The sequence below is a fragment of the Triticum aestivum genome, chromosome 7D (genome assembly GCF_018294505.1).
Source record: "Triticum aestivum cultivar Chinese Spring chromosome 7D, IWGSC CS RefSeq v2.1, whole genome shotgun sequence".
Lineage (NCBI taxonomy): Eukaryota > Viridiplantae > Streptophyta > Magnoliopsida > Poales > Poaceae > Triticum > Triticum aestivum.
In genome coordinates, this window is record NC_057814.1 from 298,502,568 (window position 1) to 298,518,054 (window position 15,487).

A 15,487-nucleotide genomic window follows, 5' to 3' on the forward strand; every position below is an offset into this window, starting at 1 on the left:
ACTTGGGGATGCTTGATACGTCTCCAAACGTATCTATAATTTTTTATTGTTCCATGCTATATTATATTCTGTTTTGGATGTTTAATGGGCTTTATTATACACTTTTATATTATTTTTGGGACTAACCTATTAACCGGAGGCCTAGCCCAAATAGCTGTTTTTTGCCTATTTCAGTGTTTCGCAGAAAAAGAATATCAAACGAAGTTCAAACGGAATGAAACCTTCGAGAACGTGATTTTCGGAACAAACGTGATCCAGAGGACTTGGAGTCCACGTAAAGAAAGCAGCGAGGAGAGCACGAGGCAGGGGGCACGCCTACCCCCCCCCCCCCTCGCAGGCACGCCCTCCACCCTCGTGGGGCCCACGTTGCTCCACCAACGTACTTCTTCCTCCTATATATACCTACGTACCCCAAAACCATCAGAGGCATCCACAAAAACCTAATTCCACCGCCGCAACCTTCTGTACCCGTGAGATCCCATCTTGGGGCATTTTCCGGCGTCCTGCTGGAGGGGGCATTGATCACGGAGGGCTTCTACATCAACACCGTAGCCTCTCCGATAATGTGTGAGTAGTTTACCTCAGACCTTCGGGTCCATAGTTATTAGCTAGATGGCTTCTTCTCTCTCTTTGGATCTCAATACAAAGTTCTCCTCGATTCTCTTGGAGATCTATTCGATGTAATCTTCTTTTGCGGTGTGTTTGTCGAGACCCGATGAATTGTGGGTTTATGATCAAGTTTATCTATGAACAATATTTGAATCTCCTCTGAATTCTTTTATGTATGATTGGTTATCTTTGCAAGTCTCTTTGAATTATCAGTTTGGTTTGGCCTACTAGATTGATCTTTCTTGCAATGGGAGAAGTGCTTAGCTTTGGGTTCAATCTTGCGGTGTCCTTTCCGAGTGACAGCAGGGGCAGCAAGGCACGTATTGTATTGTTGCCATCGAGGATAAAAAGATGGGGTTTATATCATATTGCATGAGTTTATCCTTCTACATCATGTCATCTTACTTAAAGCATTACTCTGTTCTTATGAACTTAATACTATAGATGCATGCTGGATAGCGGTCGATGTGTGGAGTAATAGTAGTAGATGCAGAATCGTTTCGGTCTACTTGTCGCGGACGTGATGCCTATATACATGATCATACCTAGATATTCTCATAACTATGCTCAATTCTATCAATTGCTCGACAGTAATTTGTTCACCCACCGTAATACTTATGCTCTTGAGAGAAGCCACTAGTGAAACCTATGGCCCCCGGGTCTATTTTCCATCATATTAATCTTCCAACACTTAGCTATTTCTATTACCGTTTATTTTACTTTGCATCTTTGTTTCTCTTTATTATAAAAATACCAAAAATATTACTTTATCATATCTATCAGATCTCACTCTCGTAAGTGACCAGAAGGGATTGACAACCCCTTTATCACGTTGGTTGCGAGGTTCTTATTTGTTTGTGTAGGTCCGTGGGACTCGAGCGTGGTCTCCTACTGGATTGATACCTTGGTTCTCAAAAACTAAGGGAAATACTTACGCTACTTTACTGCATCACCCTTTCCTCTTCAAGGGAAAACCAACGCAGTGCTCAAGAGGTAGCTGTCGGATGCACTCTCCACCTTGATGGCTTTTTACTCCCATGTCTGCACGCAGTTTGGGCGTCCCATCCTTGCGCTTCAGACAGACAATGGAAAAGAGTTCAACAACCTCGCTTTCCGCACCTTTTTGTCGCATCATGGCACAGTTTTCCGCCTCACATGCCCGTACACTTCACAGCAGAACGGTCGAGCTGAACGCGTCCTTTGCACTCTGAATGACTGTGTTCGCACGCTCCTGTTTCATGCCAATGTGCCGCCTCGTTTCTGGCCGGACGCACTCGCCACTGCATCACTTCTTATTAACCTTAGACCCTACCGCCCACGGTGGAACTACGCACCTCACCATCTTCTCTTTGGTACGCCCCCGTCTTATGACGACTTGCGTATTTTTGGGTGCCTTTTCTATCCTAGCACTGCCGACACTGCTTCTCAAAAGCTCGCACCATGCTCTGTCGCTTGCATCTTCATCGGCTACCCCTCTAACTCCAAGGGATATCGGTGCTATGATCCCGTCTCCCACCGTGTGTTCACCTCCCGGCAGTTTACTTTGATGAGCATGTGTTTTCATTTCAGCAGGTACCCCCGGCTGTTCCTCCCGTCACTGGTGACGCAGGAGCCTCGACGCCCCTTCCAGGAGATTCGCACGCCGCCCTTGGCCCGCCCCTGGCTTTGAGGCGCGCCCCCGGCCTGCGGCCCCTCCTCTGGCCGCGGCACAGGCGCCCCCAGTGCCTCCCCTTCCCACGGCACCCGCGGCCCCGCCCACCCCCGCGTCCCCGTCGGCCCCCGTGGGTCCCGCGGCCCTCCCGGCCCACGTGGCTTCAGCTTCAGCGCTGGCCTCGGCGCTCGCGGTGACGACTGCGGCCGGGTCTCCCGCAGCCGGACCGGTCACTCGTGCCCGTACGGGCGTTTCTCGCCCAAGTCGCACGCTACGCCTCGGATGACTATGTCCATGCGGCATCCACCTCTGAGCCATCGCCGTTGCCGTCCTCCGTTCGAGCCGCTCTTCGTGACCCGCTCTAGATGGCTGCGATGCAAGAGGAGTTCGACGCCCTATTGCGCAACTGGACGTGGCAGCTTGTTCCATGTCCCCGGCATGCCAACGTGATCACTGGGAAGTGGGTCTTCAAACACAAGTTCCGTCCCGATGGTACCCTTGATCGCTATAAAGCGCGATGGGTCGTTCGTGGCTTCCGACAGCGTGCTGGCATCGACTTAACCGACACCTTTGCTCCGGTCGTCAAGCCCGGCACGATACGCACGGTTCTCCACCTTGCGGTCTCCCGTGCTTAGCCGGTGCACCAGATGGACGTCTCCAATGCCTTCCTTCATGGTCACCTCGAGGAGCAGATCTTCTGCCAGCAGCCCACAGGGTTTGTCGACTCGGCACTTCCCGACCATGTATGCCTGCTTTCGCGGTCCTTGTACGGACTCAAGCAGGCTCTGCGCTTGGTACCAGCGCATCGCGGCTTTTTCTGCACCAGCTTGGGTTCCGCTCCACCCGCTCGGACCAGACGCTCTTCGTCTATCATCAGGGCTCTGACACGGCCTACTTGCTGCTCTATGTCGACGACATCATCCTGACGACATGTACGGCTGGCCTCCTCAGCCAGCTTGTAACACCCCCACTGTCATGCTACAGTAATCCCCTGTTAATGGTGCCATGTCACCATGTTACTGTTGCTAATCTTCACTTGATCCAAATCACAATTCAAATTCAAATCTAATCTAAAGTCAAAATTTCATATTTGTCAGACATGAAATCTAAAATGTTCATCTTGTGGCAAATAATCATTTGTTAATATTGGTGGTGAACCAACATTTTTTGCAAGGTATTTAGATGGCCTAAACCAATTAAAGCAGTGGCTAAAACAATAGTTTAAAGGGACAATTGCATTTTTACCCCTAGTTGGTTCCTACCCACAAGTTTTGCCCTTACTTTTCGAGCTTGCTCAGTTTTGCCCTTACTTTTTCGTCGAGGTCCCTCGAATGCCCTTTGACCGTTTGACCAAAACTTTGAAAATTCATAACTAATTCATATGAACTCAAAAAACTGCAAATAAAATATCAAAATGTTCAGATAAACATTACCTTTATGTGCACATCATTTGCATTCAGGACAAAAGCACCCTTTAAACTACCTGAGGTAATTAACATTATTAAAAATAAAAAGGTATAAACAATAATTTTTTCATGAATAAAAATTACATGCAAATGTAGGTGATGTTTTCTGAACATCCTGATATCTTATTTGCATTTTTCTGAGTTCGTATCAACTTGTTATGAAGTTTCCAAATAATGGTCAAAGTCGTTAGAACATTCTTAACAAGATGATACGAACTCAGAAAAATGCAAATAAGATATCAGGATATTCAGAAAACATCACCTACATTTGCATGTAGTTTTTATTCATGAAAAAATATTGTTTATACCTTTTTATTTTTAATAATGTTAATAACGTTAATTACCTCAGGTAGTTTAAAGGCTGCTTTTGTCCTCAATGCAAATGATGTGCACATAAAGGTAATGTTTATCTAAACACTTTGATATCTTATTTGCATTTTTCTGAGTTCATATGAATAATATATGAATTTTCAAAGTTTTGGTCAAACGGTTAAAGGGCATTCGAGGGACCTCGACGGAAAAAGTAAGGGCAAAACTGAGCAAGCTCGAAAAGTAAGGGCAAAACCCGTGGGTAGGAACCAACTAGGGGTAAAAATGCAATTGTCCCTAGTTTAAATGCCTTTTCAATTTATAAAAGTGGCAAACTTTTTCAAAAGCCTCACAATCTTTTCTGGCAGTGCACAATAATTCTTGAAATTGTTTTGGCCAGTGGCATAATTTTGCAAAGTCATTAGTGGCTAAAAGAAAAATGCAAAAGCTGCTGAAAAAAATAGAAAAAGGGAACCCCCCTGCCCCTGGGCCTAAGGCCACAGAGACAGGCCCAGCCGGCCAGGCCCAGCTCCCCTCCCCCGGTCGCCTTCTCCCTCTCCTGTACAACCGACCGAGGGCACGGCCGAGCGCGCGCAACCACACCAGCTCGCCGGCGTCGAGGGGATAAGGCCTCGACGCCTTGAGTTCCCCCTCACCTACCGCCACTCCCACTCCCCCACTCGCCTGCCCTCCTCCCATATCCACCCCCTCACTTCCTCTCCCCCTCGTTCCCCATCGACGCCCGAGCGTAGTCGCCGCCGCCCTCCGTCGTTGTCGCGGCCACCGGCGACCCCGCACCCGCTGACCCTGTTGGTGAGCTCCGCCGGCGTCGACTCCTTCGACTGGTGGCCTCAGCTGGAGCTGGGAGGCACCAAAGAACCGGATCCCCTTCATCCCCATCTCCGACTGCCGCCGTTCTTCACCGGCTCCGGCGACGCCCGCTGCTGCTACTAATCCTCCAAGGGCCACCGTGTGTGCCGCTCGGTGAGCCCCTCTTCCTTCCCCATCTCTCTGGTCGCTCTCGCACGCTCGCTAGCTACTTCCTCTGCAGCTCCCGACCACGCCGTCGCCCGGGCACGTCGTCGGCGTGTCTCCGTCGGCCATTTGGTCACGGGCTGGTGCCCAACGCGCTCGCCGCGTTGCGTAGTACCTCCCACTCCCTTTAGTTCGTGCTCTTGCGCGCTGCTGCTGTCGTTGCGTCGATCCCCCGAAAACCACCGCCGCCTCCACTCGTCGCCGGCGCAGTTCTGGTCACCCCCGAGTCCAACCGACCACACCACGCGATGCGGCATCGAGTCCGCGTTCGAACGCGACCAGCCGCGGTCGATTTGGTGCCCCGTAGGCTTTTCCCGACGCACCCCCGAACGCCGCTGCCGCCCCTGCTCGTCGCCGGCACCACTCCGGCCAGCCCTCAAACCCACTGATGCCCCAGCTGGAAGCACGCCTCCCCCTACACCTCTAGGTGCTCGCGGCGGTCCAAACAGTCCCGGGTGGCCGTTTTCCGACCGTGGCCTAGCCGCTTCGCCGTCCTGGAGGTCGCCGCCGGCGCGTCAACGCCGGCGTTGGACGTGGCCGACCTGGGGCCACCCCCAGGGTCACTGCCAACGGGCCCCACAGGCCCCGTTGACTGGTTAACTCAATCAACTGCTGATTGAGCAGCCCAGTGTCACTGACATGCGGTCCCCATCACATAATTAGTTTAACTAAAATGTTTTTATAATTAAATTTAATTAGTTAGTTAAATGAGTCACTGACAGGTGGGGTCCAGTAGCTAATTAACTCTGCTTAGCTAAAATAAAACTCTGTTAGCCCCTCTGTCATGATAGGTGGGACCCTCTGGTCAGTTTGACCAGTCAGCGGGTCTGTTGACCTGCTGATGTCATACTGACGTCATTTTTCCATTTCCGTTAATTTAAATAAATTCTGGAAATGCTAAAATCTTTGAAAAATCATAGAAAAATAATCATAGCTCGGATGAAAATGTTTTCTACATGAAAGTTGCTCAGAACGATGAGACGAATCCGAATACGTGGTCCGTTTACCTGTCAGATGCCTCTAACTATCTGAACATGGAACGTTCCCCCTCCGGTCATCTATCTGACACAAGCCCAAAACCGGGAATACCTTCCCGGTTGAATTCCCCCTTCACCTGTATCGTGCAGCACTACGTTAGAACACTCCTAGCGCTGCGTATTGCCATGTTATGCATTATGATGCTTTGTTTGCTTTATATTTATTGTTTCTTCCCCCTCTTCTCTCCGATAGACCCCGAGACCGATGCTGCCCCTGTGATCGACTATGTCGACGACGACACTTCTTCCTTTTCAGCAGAGCTTCTAGGCAAGCCCCCCTTTTGATCATCCCGATATCGCCCATTCCATTCTCTCATGCTTGCATTAGATTTTGCTACTGTAATTGTTTGCTCCTATTCTGATGCATAGCCTGCTTTTGTATCTGCTGTTGTACCTTACCTGCTTATCCTAAACTACTTAGTATAGGTTGGTTAGTGATCCATCAATGACCCCCACCTTGTCCTTGTTGCCCCTGCTTCATCATCGAAGACTCGATCAATGGGATCGAAGACCAGGCCCCGGCACCGCACATCACTTTCCCCTTAGTTGCTCGACACTACTGGGTTCCTATCGAGTGCCGAGGGTGAGACCTCATCAGCACTTCTTATGTTAACACTGTAGTGTAGCTATTCGGTCGTGGTCATTGAGGGTGATTCTGCCTTAACCACTTCCGATACGACTCTGTCGTGCAACCCCTCAAGTGTGAACCTCGAGGGTGGTTCCTCTTACGTTCACCTTGATGATTACATCGAGTGGAATCCATCGAGGGTGGTTCCTCAGGGTTCCCCTTAGCGTTAGACACATAGTTACTATGGTTATTATGACTTTACACTGAACAATGTTACTAAAGACGGGTCGGCCCTCAGGGGTACCCGCGCGAGCTTAATTGCGAGTGATGTGGAGTCGGGTTGACCTGGAAGGTGCCCGCGAGATAATTACGAGGCGTGGCCGGGCATTCTTAGCCCTTGTCGCAAGTCCTTGAGATGGGGCGACGGGGTCACACCGATCGTGAGTCTCTGCTCATTACCGCGTGCTCCTAATCCACTATGATTTGGATATTTGATCCGAGGGGCCTCTGGCCTGATAGCACTAACCATCACATGGGCATAGTATGGGCATTCTGCGTCGTATGCATCAGCCGAAGCTTAATAGACATCATGCGACTGAGTGGCGCGCGCCGGGTTGGACTGGTAAGCACCTGCCTTTTTAAGGAGGTAGCTAGGTCTGCTCACTGGCCGCGTTCGCAACGTGCAGGAGTTCCCGGGGCGATGGCCCATGACCCCTGGGGGCATAGGTTTAGTACGGCGTGCTGACCTCTCTATTTAGCCTAGGTCGGGTTGCGGCGTATTGTTTGGCCGAGGCCGGGCATGACCCAGGAAAGTGTGTCCGGCCGGAGTTATCGAGCGTGGTGGGTAAGTTGGTGCACCCCTGCAGGGAAGAAAATATCTATCGATAACCTATCCTACGGTAACGGACACTAGGAGTTGTATCCCGATCGATACAACTAGAACTGGATGCTGAGGCATGATTTGGATATGTTGCTTCAGGAGTCGAGAAAGGATCCCGGAACGTTGATACAACAATATAAATATGACTTATGTTATACTACTCTACTCCCTCCTGTTGCTGCAAGATGGTGGTTTCCAGAAGATGCTAGTCTTCGATAGGACTAGCTTCTCCCCCTCTTATTCTGGCATTTTGTAGTTAGTCCACAGATACTACCCCTTTCATTGATACCGATGCATAAGTAGTGTAGGTCCTTGCTTGCGAGTACTTTGGATGAGTACTCATGGTTGCTTTGCTACCCCTTTTCCCCCTTCTTTCTTCTTTCTGGTTGTTGCAACCAGATGGTGGAGTCTAGGAGCCAGATGCCACCTTTGACGACTGCTACTACCCCGAGGGTGCCTACTACTACGTGAAGACCGCCGACGACCAGGAGTAGTTGGGAGGATCCCAGGCAGGAGGCCTTGCCTTTTCGATCGATGCTGCTTTTGTGCTAGCCTTATTAAGGATAACTTGTTTAACTCATGTCTGTACTCAGATAATGTTGCTTTCGCTGACTCTTGTGTATTCGAGCTTATGTATTCGAGCCCTCGAGGCCCCTGGCTTGTAATATAAAGCTTGCATTATTTTAATTTGTGTCTAGATTTGTGTTGTGATATCTTCCCGTGAATCCCTGATCTTGATCGTACACATTTGTGTGTATGATTAGTGTACGATTGAAACGGGGGCGTCACACAGCTCACTGATCGTCTTCGCGCTGAGTTCGCCATCAAGGACTTGGGTCCTTTGCACTACTTCCTCGGTGTTGAGGTGGTGCGCCGTTCGGATGGCTTCTTTCTTCATCAGCGGAAGTACGCTCATGAGCTCGTGGATCGTGCTGGCATGCTTAACTGCAAGCCCGCCGCTACGCCTGTTGATACGAAGGCCAAGCTCTCTGCCTCGGATGGTTCTCCTGCTTCGGATGCTACAATCTACCAGTCCATCGTTGGTGCTCTCCAGTACCTCACTCTGACTCGACCGGAGATCCAGTACGTCGTACAGCAGGTGTGTCTTCATATGCATGCTCCTCGGGATGTTTACTGGGCCGTTGTCAAGCGGATTCTTTGCTACGTCTGCGCCACTATGGAGCTCAACATCACGCTCTACGCCTCCGCCGACACCGCCCTCACCACTGATACGTCTCCAACGTATCTACTTTTCCTAACGCTTTTCCTCTTGTTTTGGACTCTAATTTGCATGATTTGAATAAAACTTACCCTGGACTGACGTTGTTTTCAGCAGAACTACCATGGTGTTGTTTTTGTGTAGAAATAAAAGTTCTCGGAATGGAACAAAACTGTACGAGGAATTTTTATTTGATAAATAAGAATTTCTGGAGCCAAGACCTACCGGGGAGGGGCCCCTGGATGGGCACAACCCACCAGGGCGCGCCCCCTCTCCTGGCGCGCCCAGGTGGGTTGTCCCCACCTGGTGGCCTTGCAGACCCTGAAACTGACATTATAAAATCCTATTTTTCTAGAAAAAATCAGGGAGAAAGAATTATCACGATCCACGAGACGGAGCCGCCGTCACCTCCTGTTCTTCACCGGGAGGCCAGATCTGGAGTCCGTTTGGGGCTCCGGAGAGGGGGATCTTCATTCTTCATCATCACCAACCCTTCTCCATCGCCAATTCCATGATGCTCCCCACCGGGAGTGAGTAATTCCTTCGTAGGCTCGCTGGTCGGTGAGGAGTTGGATGAGATTCATCATGTAATTGAGTTAGTTTTGTTAGGTCTTGATCCCTAGTATCCACTATGTTCTAAGATTGATGTTGCTATGTCTTTGCCATGCTTATTGCTTGTCACTTTGGGCCCGGGTGCCATGAACTCAGATATGAACCGTTTATGTTATCATAATTATATCCATGTTCTAGATCCGATCTTGCAAGTTATAGTCACCTACTACGTGTTATGTTGGGTAACCCCGGAGTGACAGAAACCGGGACTTCTTCCGGTGATGACCGTAGTTTGAGGAGTTCATGTATTCACTATGTGTTAATGCTTTGTTCCGATTCTCTATTAAAAGGAGGCCTTAATATCCCTTAGTTTCCAATATGTACACCGCTGCCACGGGAGGGTAGGACAAAAGATGTCATGCAAGTTCTTTCCATAAGCACGTATGACTATTTACGGAATACATGCCTACATTATATTGACGAACTGGAGCTAGTGTCGTATCGCCCTAGGTTATAACTGTCTCATGATGAATATCATCCAACAATTCACCGATCCAATGCCTACGAATTTATCTCATATTGTTTCTGCTAAGTTACTACTGCTACCATCACTGTTACAGTTGCTACAAAATTACTGCTATCACTGTTACTGTTACCGTTGCTACTGTTACTATTATCAAAACTATCAAACTACTTTGCTACTGATCACATGTTGTAGATAATTAATCTCCAGGTGTGGTTGAATTGACAACTCAGCTGCTAATACCTTCAAATATTCTTTGGCTCCCCTTGTGTCGAATCTATAAATTTGGGTTGAATACTCTACCCTCGAAAACTGTTGCGATCCCCTATACTTGTGGGTTATCAAGACCTTTTTCTGGCACCGTTGCCGGGGAGCATAGCTATATTTGTTGAGTCACTTGGGATTATTATCAATTTATCACTATGAAGAATCTGAAGGATCCTAAGACTAAGATATTTCCCTCAAGGACGAGGGGAGGTAAGGAACTGCCATCCAGTTCTGCTTTAGATTCACCTTCTGTTATGAGTAAACTTTCAACACCACCACATGCTATTAATTCTAATATGTAGCAAGTTATTTATGATGCTACTTATGCTATGGCTAATGCTTATGATGATGCTAGTACCTTGCTTGATAATGATGATGTGCCACTTGGTGATTTTCTTGATGCACAAATTGCTAGAGTAATACAACATGATGTTGTTGAATCTGATGGTGAGCTTGAAACTGAAACTCCTGAAACACCTGCTAGAACTAGCCTTCCTAGATATGAATTGCCTAAGGTATCGGAAGGTTATGTTATGAATGCGGAGACAACTAGAGATATTCTTGCTTGTAAGGATAGAGATGATTTAGAGAAATTATTATGCAAGTATAAAGAAAAATCTCTGAATGCTAGAATGAAATGTGATCCTAAGTTTGCTACTTCACCTATCTTTATTGATGATAAGGATTATGAATTCTCTGTCGGCCTAGAGTTAATTACTTTGGTTGAATCTGATCCTTTCCATGGTTATATGAAACTGAAACTGTTGTGGCACATCTTACTAAGTTCAATGACATAGCCACTCTTTTTACTCATGATGAGAAGACTCGCTATTACTTTATTCTCAAATTATTTCCGTTCTCATTAAAGGGTGATGCTAAAGCTTGGTACAATACTCTTGCTCCTGGTTGTGTGCGTAGTCCCCGGGATATGATTTATTACTTATCTGAAAATATTTTCCTGCTCATAAGAAACAAGCTGCCTTGCAGAAAATATTTAACTTTGTGCAAACTAAAGAAGAGAGTCTCCCACAAGCTTGGGGGAGGCTTTGCCAATTACTTAATGCTTTGCCTAATCATCCTCTTAAGAAAAATGAAATACTTGATATCTTCTATAATGAACTAACTGATGCTTCTAGGGACTTCCTAGATAGTTGTGCTGGTTGTATTTTCAGGGAACGAACTGTTGGACAAGCTGAAGAATTATTGAATAACATATTGAAAAATTATGATGATTGGACTCTTCTTAAACCACCGCCTAAACCCACTCAGAAGAAGAGGGGTATATTATATCTCAGTCCCGAAGATATAAAAGAGGCAAAGAAATCTATGAAGGAAAAAGGTATTAAAGCTAAAGATGTTAAAAATTTACCTCCTATTGAAGAAATACATGGGCTTAATACACCACCACTGCCTAGGGTGGTAGAGGTAAATTCTTTAATGAAGTTCAATGATAATGACAATCCTCACAATATGCATCCTAGCCAATGCCTTTATGAGTTTGAAAACTATATTAGAAAACAAGATCACTTCAATGCAAATGTTATGAAACAATTGAAATACAATTCTGATATGGTTGCTCGCTTGAGTGACTTGTTATTTAGAATCTCAAATGATGTTAGAGGTGTTGGAAAGCATGCTTCTATGGTTCAAACTCATTTAGAACAAGTTACTAAATCACAAAGAGAATTGCTTGATGAAATGAATAATAATATGCATGACTTTGCTATTGGAGTTGCAACTAGAGGAGGTAAAATGACTTAGGAACCACTTTATTCTGAGGGACACCCAAAAAGAATTGAACAAGATTCACAAAGAGTTAACATTGATGCACCTGGTCCTTCTAGTAAGAAAAAGAAAAACAAAAATGATAGGACTTTGCATGCTTCTAGTGAACCTGAAGTACAGAAACCTCCTGATAATGATAATGAAACTTCTATCTCTGATGTTGAAACTCAATCAGGTAATGAACACTCACCTAGTGATAATGAAAAAGATAATGATGAGGTCCATGAAGACACTCAAACAAATAATAAAGAACCAGATAATGATGTTGAGACAGAACCACCTGTTGATCTTGATAACCCACAACCTAAGAATAAAAGATATGATAAAAGAGACTTCATTGCTAGAAAACACGGTAAAGAAAGAGAACCGTGGGTTTAAAAACCTATGCCTTTTCCACCCAAGTCAACTAAAAAGAAAGATGATGAAGAATTTGAACGCTTTGCTGAAATGTTGAGGCCAGTCTTTTTGCGTACTCGCTTGACTGATATCTTGAAAATGCCTCCTTATGCAAAGTATATGAAAGACATCATCACAAAAAGGAGAAAAATACCGGAAGCTGAAATCTCCACTATGCTTGCTAATTACACTTTTAAAGACGAAGTACCTAAAAAACTTGGAGATCCGGGAATACCAACTATACCTTGCTCTATCAAAAAGAGTTATGTGAAAACTGCTTTGTGTGATTTAGGAGCAGGTGTTAGTGTTATGCCTTTCTCTTTATATAAAAGACATGATTTCAATAAACTCACACCTACTAAAATATCTTTGCAAATGACTGACAAATCAACTGCCATACCTATCGATATCTGTGAGGATGTGCCCGTTGTTGTTGCTAATGTTACTATTTTGACTGACTTTGTTATACTCGAGATCCCGAGAATGACAACATGTCGATTATCCTTGGTAGACCCTTCTTGAACACTGCAGGGGTGTTATTGATTGCAATAAAAGCAAGATCACTTTTCATATCAATGGTAATGAGCATACGATGCACTTTTCGAAGAAACAATTCCAAGTGAATGGTATTAATGTTATTGAAAAATCTCCGACAATCACTATTGGAAGGTCTCAAATACCTCTACCTACTGTCAAAAAGAAATATGAAATGCTTATTGTTGGGGACATTCATATCCCCATTGAGGTAACTTAGTGATTATGAAAGTTCTTTGGTTTCATGCTAATCGAAAGTGGTTGTTAATAAGACCTGATCAACCTTATTAATGAATCATTTTTTAGCGATATGAAGTTGATGAATTTAGTAAGCACTACCTTCTGTCCTTACTTTTTTTCTCTATTTCTATTAGTTAAATAAAATAAAATGCCATGTTTTGTCCGTTTTCTGAATTTACCGTGCAATAAAAAATGACCCAAAAATAGAAGTTCTCAGAATGCCCTGAAAATTTAATACGATTTTTTTCTGAATATTTCTGAATTTCTGGTGCAAATAATATCAGAGGGAGGTGCAACAGGTGGGCACAACCCACCTGGGCGCGCCCTGGTGGGTTATGGTCCCCACATGGGCCCCTCACTTACCTCTTCATCCCACATCATCACTTACCTCCAGAAAAAAAATCTCCATTGCTCTCTCTCCCGTGTTCTTACTCTCAAACCCACGGATTTTGATCTCTTTGCTCGAAGCTCTGTTTCCGAAACTGTTTTGGGGGATTGTTGCTTGGTATGTGACTCCACCGTTTGTCCAATTAGTTTTTGTTTTAGTGGTTTATATTTGGAATAACTAGCTACTCTTGGTGCTGCTGTAGATGAGCTTGCATGTTGAATTCTTAGAGTTCTAAGTGGTTTGAATGCTTGCTATGGCCTCTATGTATTCCTATGAGTAGTTGCTATCAATTTAATAAAGTTTTGTTGATGAATTTTTGTCACCCAATTTTTTTTAGAAAATTGTACGCGGACATGATGAACCTATTTGGAAGGAGCTCTTCGAGGAGGCGATCCTCGGGGGCATCTTCTAGTGACAGTTCCGCCCGTCGGTCTTATGTTGAACCAAGTGAAAATTCCACACGAGATGCTGCCACCAAAACATGCTTATGGCCTTGCGATGAATATATGATGCGAGTGGGTATTAAGGAGGAATTTGAGCATTATGTTCACAATGCCGGTCTCGGTCCCTACATTTCAGATAAGTGCGAACAACACCACCTCCTCACTGAATCGTTTGTCAGAGGATTTAAATTCTACCCTCGTGAGTCTAGGGTGTCGTTTATGCTTTATGATAATCCATTTACCATCTCACTAGAGAATTTTTCTTACCACTGCAAGCTTCCATTTTGGGGTTCGCTTGACGAACCACCAAAGGCTGAGTTCGAAACATTCTTGACTAGTCTTTGTTACGGTGAAAGGAGGGGAGTGACACAAGGTAGAATAATGAGCATTCATTTTCCCGCAATTCAGACTTTGCATTATTTAATGGGAAATGTATAGTAGGCAAGCAAGACTGTAGTACACTCTGTGCTCCAGACTTGAGCCTCATTCGCACCACTCTCACTGGTGAAAGGAATTATAACCTTGGAGCAATTGTTGCACACAGACTTTAGCACAACGCTAACAGTGGCTATTTCTATGGTGAAATATATGCCACGCGTTTAGCACGAGGGCTGGGCGCAGTATCTAGATTTTGGCACCTTAAAAGATCATAAGATTCTCAAGGGAAAGGTTGATAACTTCACTTATAGTCTTTTATTTAACCAAACATCTGTTGTGCACACATATTTGCCTGCGCCTACTCTTTTTGACTATCACAGTAAGGGAAGATATTTTGTTCTTGAGAGCGAGGCCCGAGATCACAATGCAGCAGTGGAGGCAGCACGGCAGGCCGAGGCATCCGCCCCGAGAGCCTTCGTGAGCTACCACGCCGAGTACTACCCTCCAGGCTATTGATTGATTACCAAGTTAGGCCAAAAGCCTAAACTTGGGGGAGTACGCGTTTCTCACCGACGTTATATTCATGTCCACTTATTTCCATTTGTCGGTGTTCACACTTTTTCATTGTATCATCCATGCTTAGATTTATTTTCTCGCTTTCTTCTTGTGTGTTTGGAAAACTTTAGAAAAAAATAGTAGTAGCAGTTTGCTTTCTATGCATGCTTAGTAGTAATATTTAAAAAACCCAAAAAGATTTCCTTGTTCTTCTTTTGCTTGTTGGGAGCTTTCCCGTGTAAATAATTTTTCTCGTTTTTTGCTTTTCCCTTTTATTTCCTTGTTCAAGAAAACAAAAAACTCCAAAAATATTTCAGTGTGTTTCTCTGAATTTCTTTTCTTTTTATTCGAGTTGTACCGAGGAGAAGACCACAATGAAAATGTTGAGTGTCTCTCATATGAATAATTGTTGAACTAATAAAGAGCACATTTTACCTCATCTTCTCCTTTCGAATAAAATGTATGCAGATTCCATCTTAGTCCACGGCACTCTTGCACTATTATTATTTTCATATCGTCCGGTCGTGTCCCAAAATATTATTTACCTCCGTTTTAAAAACTTGAGCTCTGGCACCTCTGTAAATCACCGCTTCCCTCTATGAAGGGACTATCTATTTACTTTTATGTTGTGTCATCACCTTCTAAAATAAGC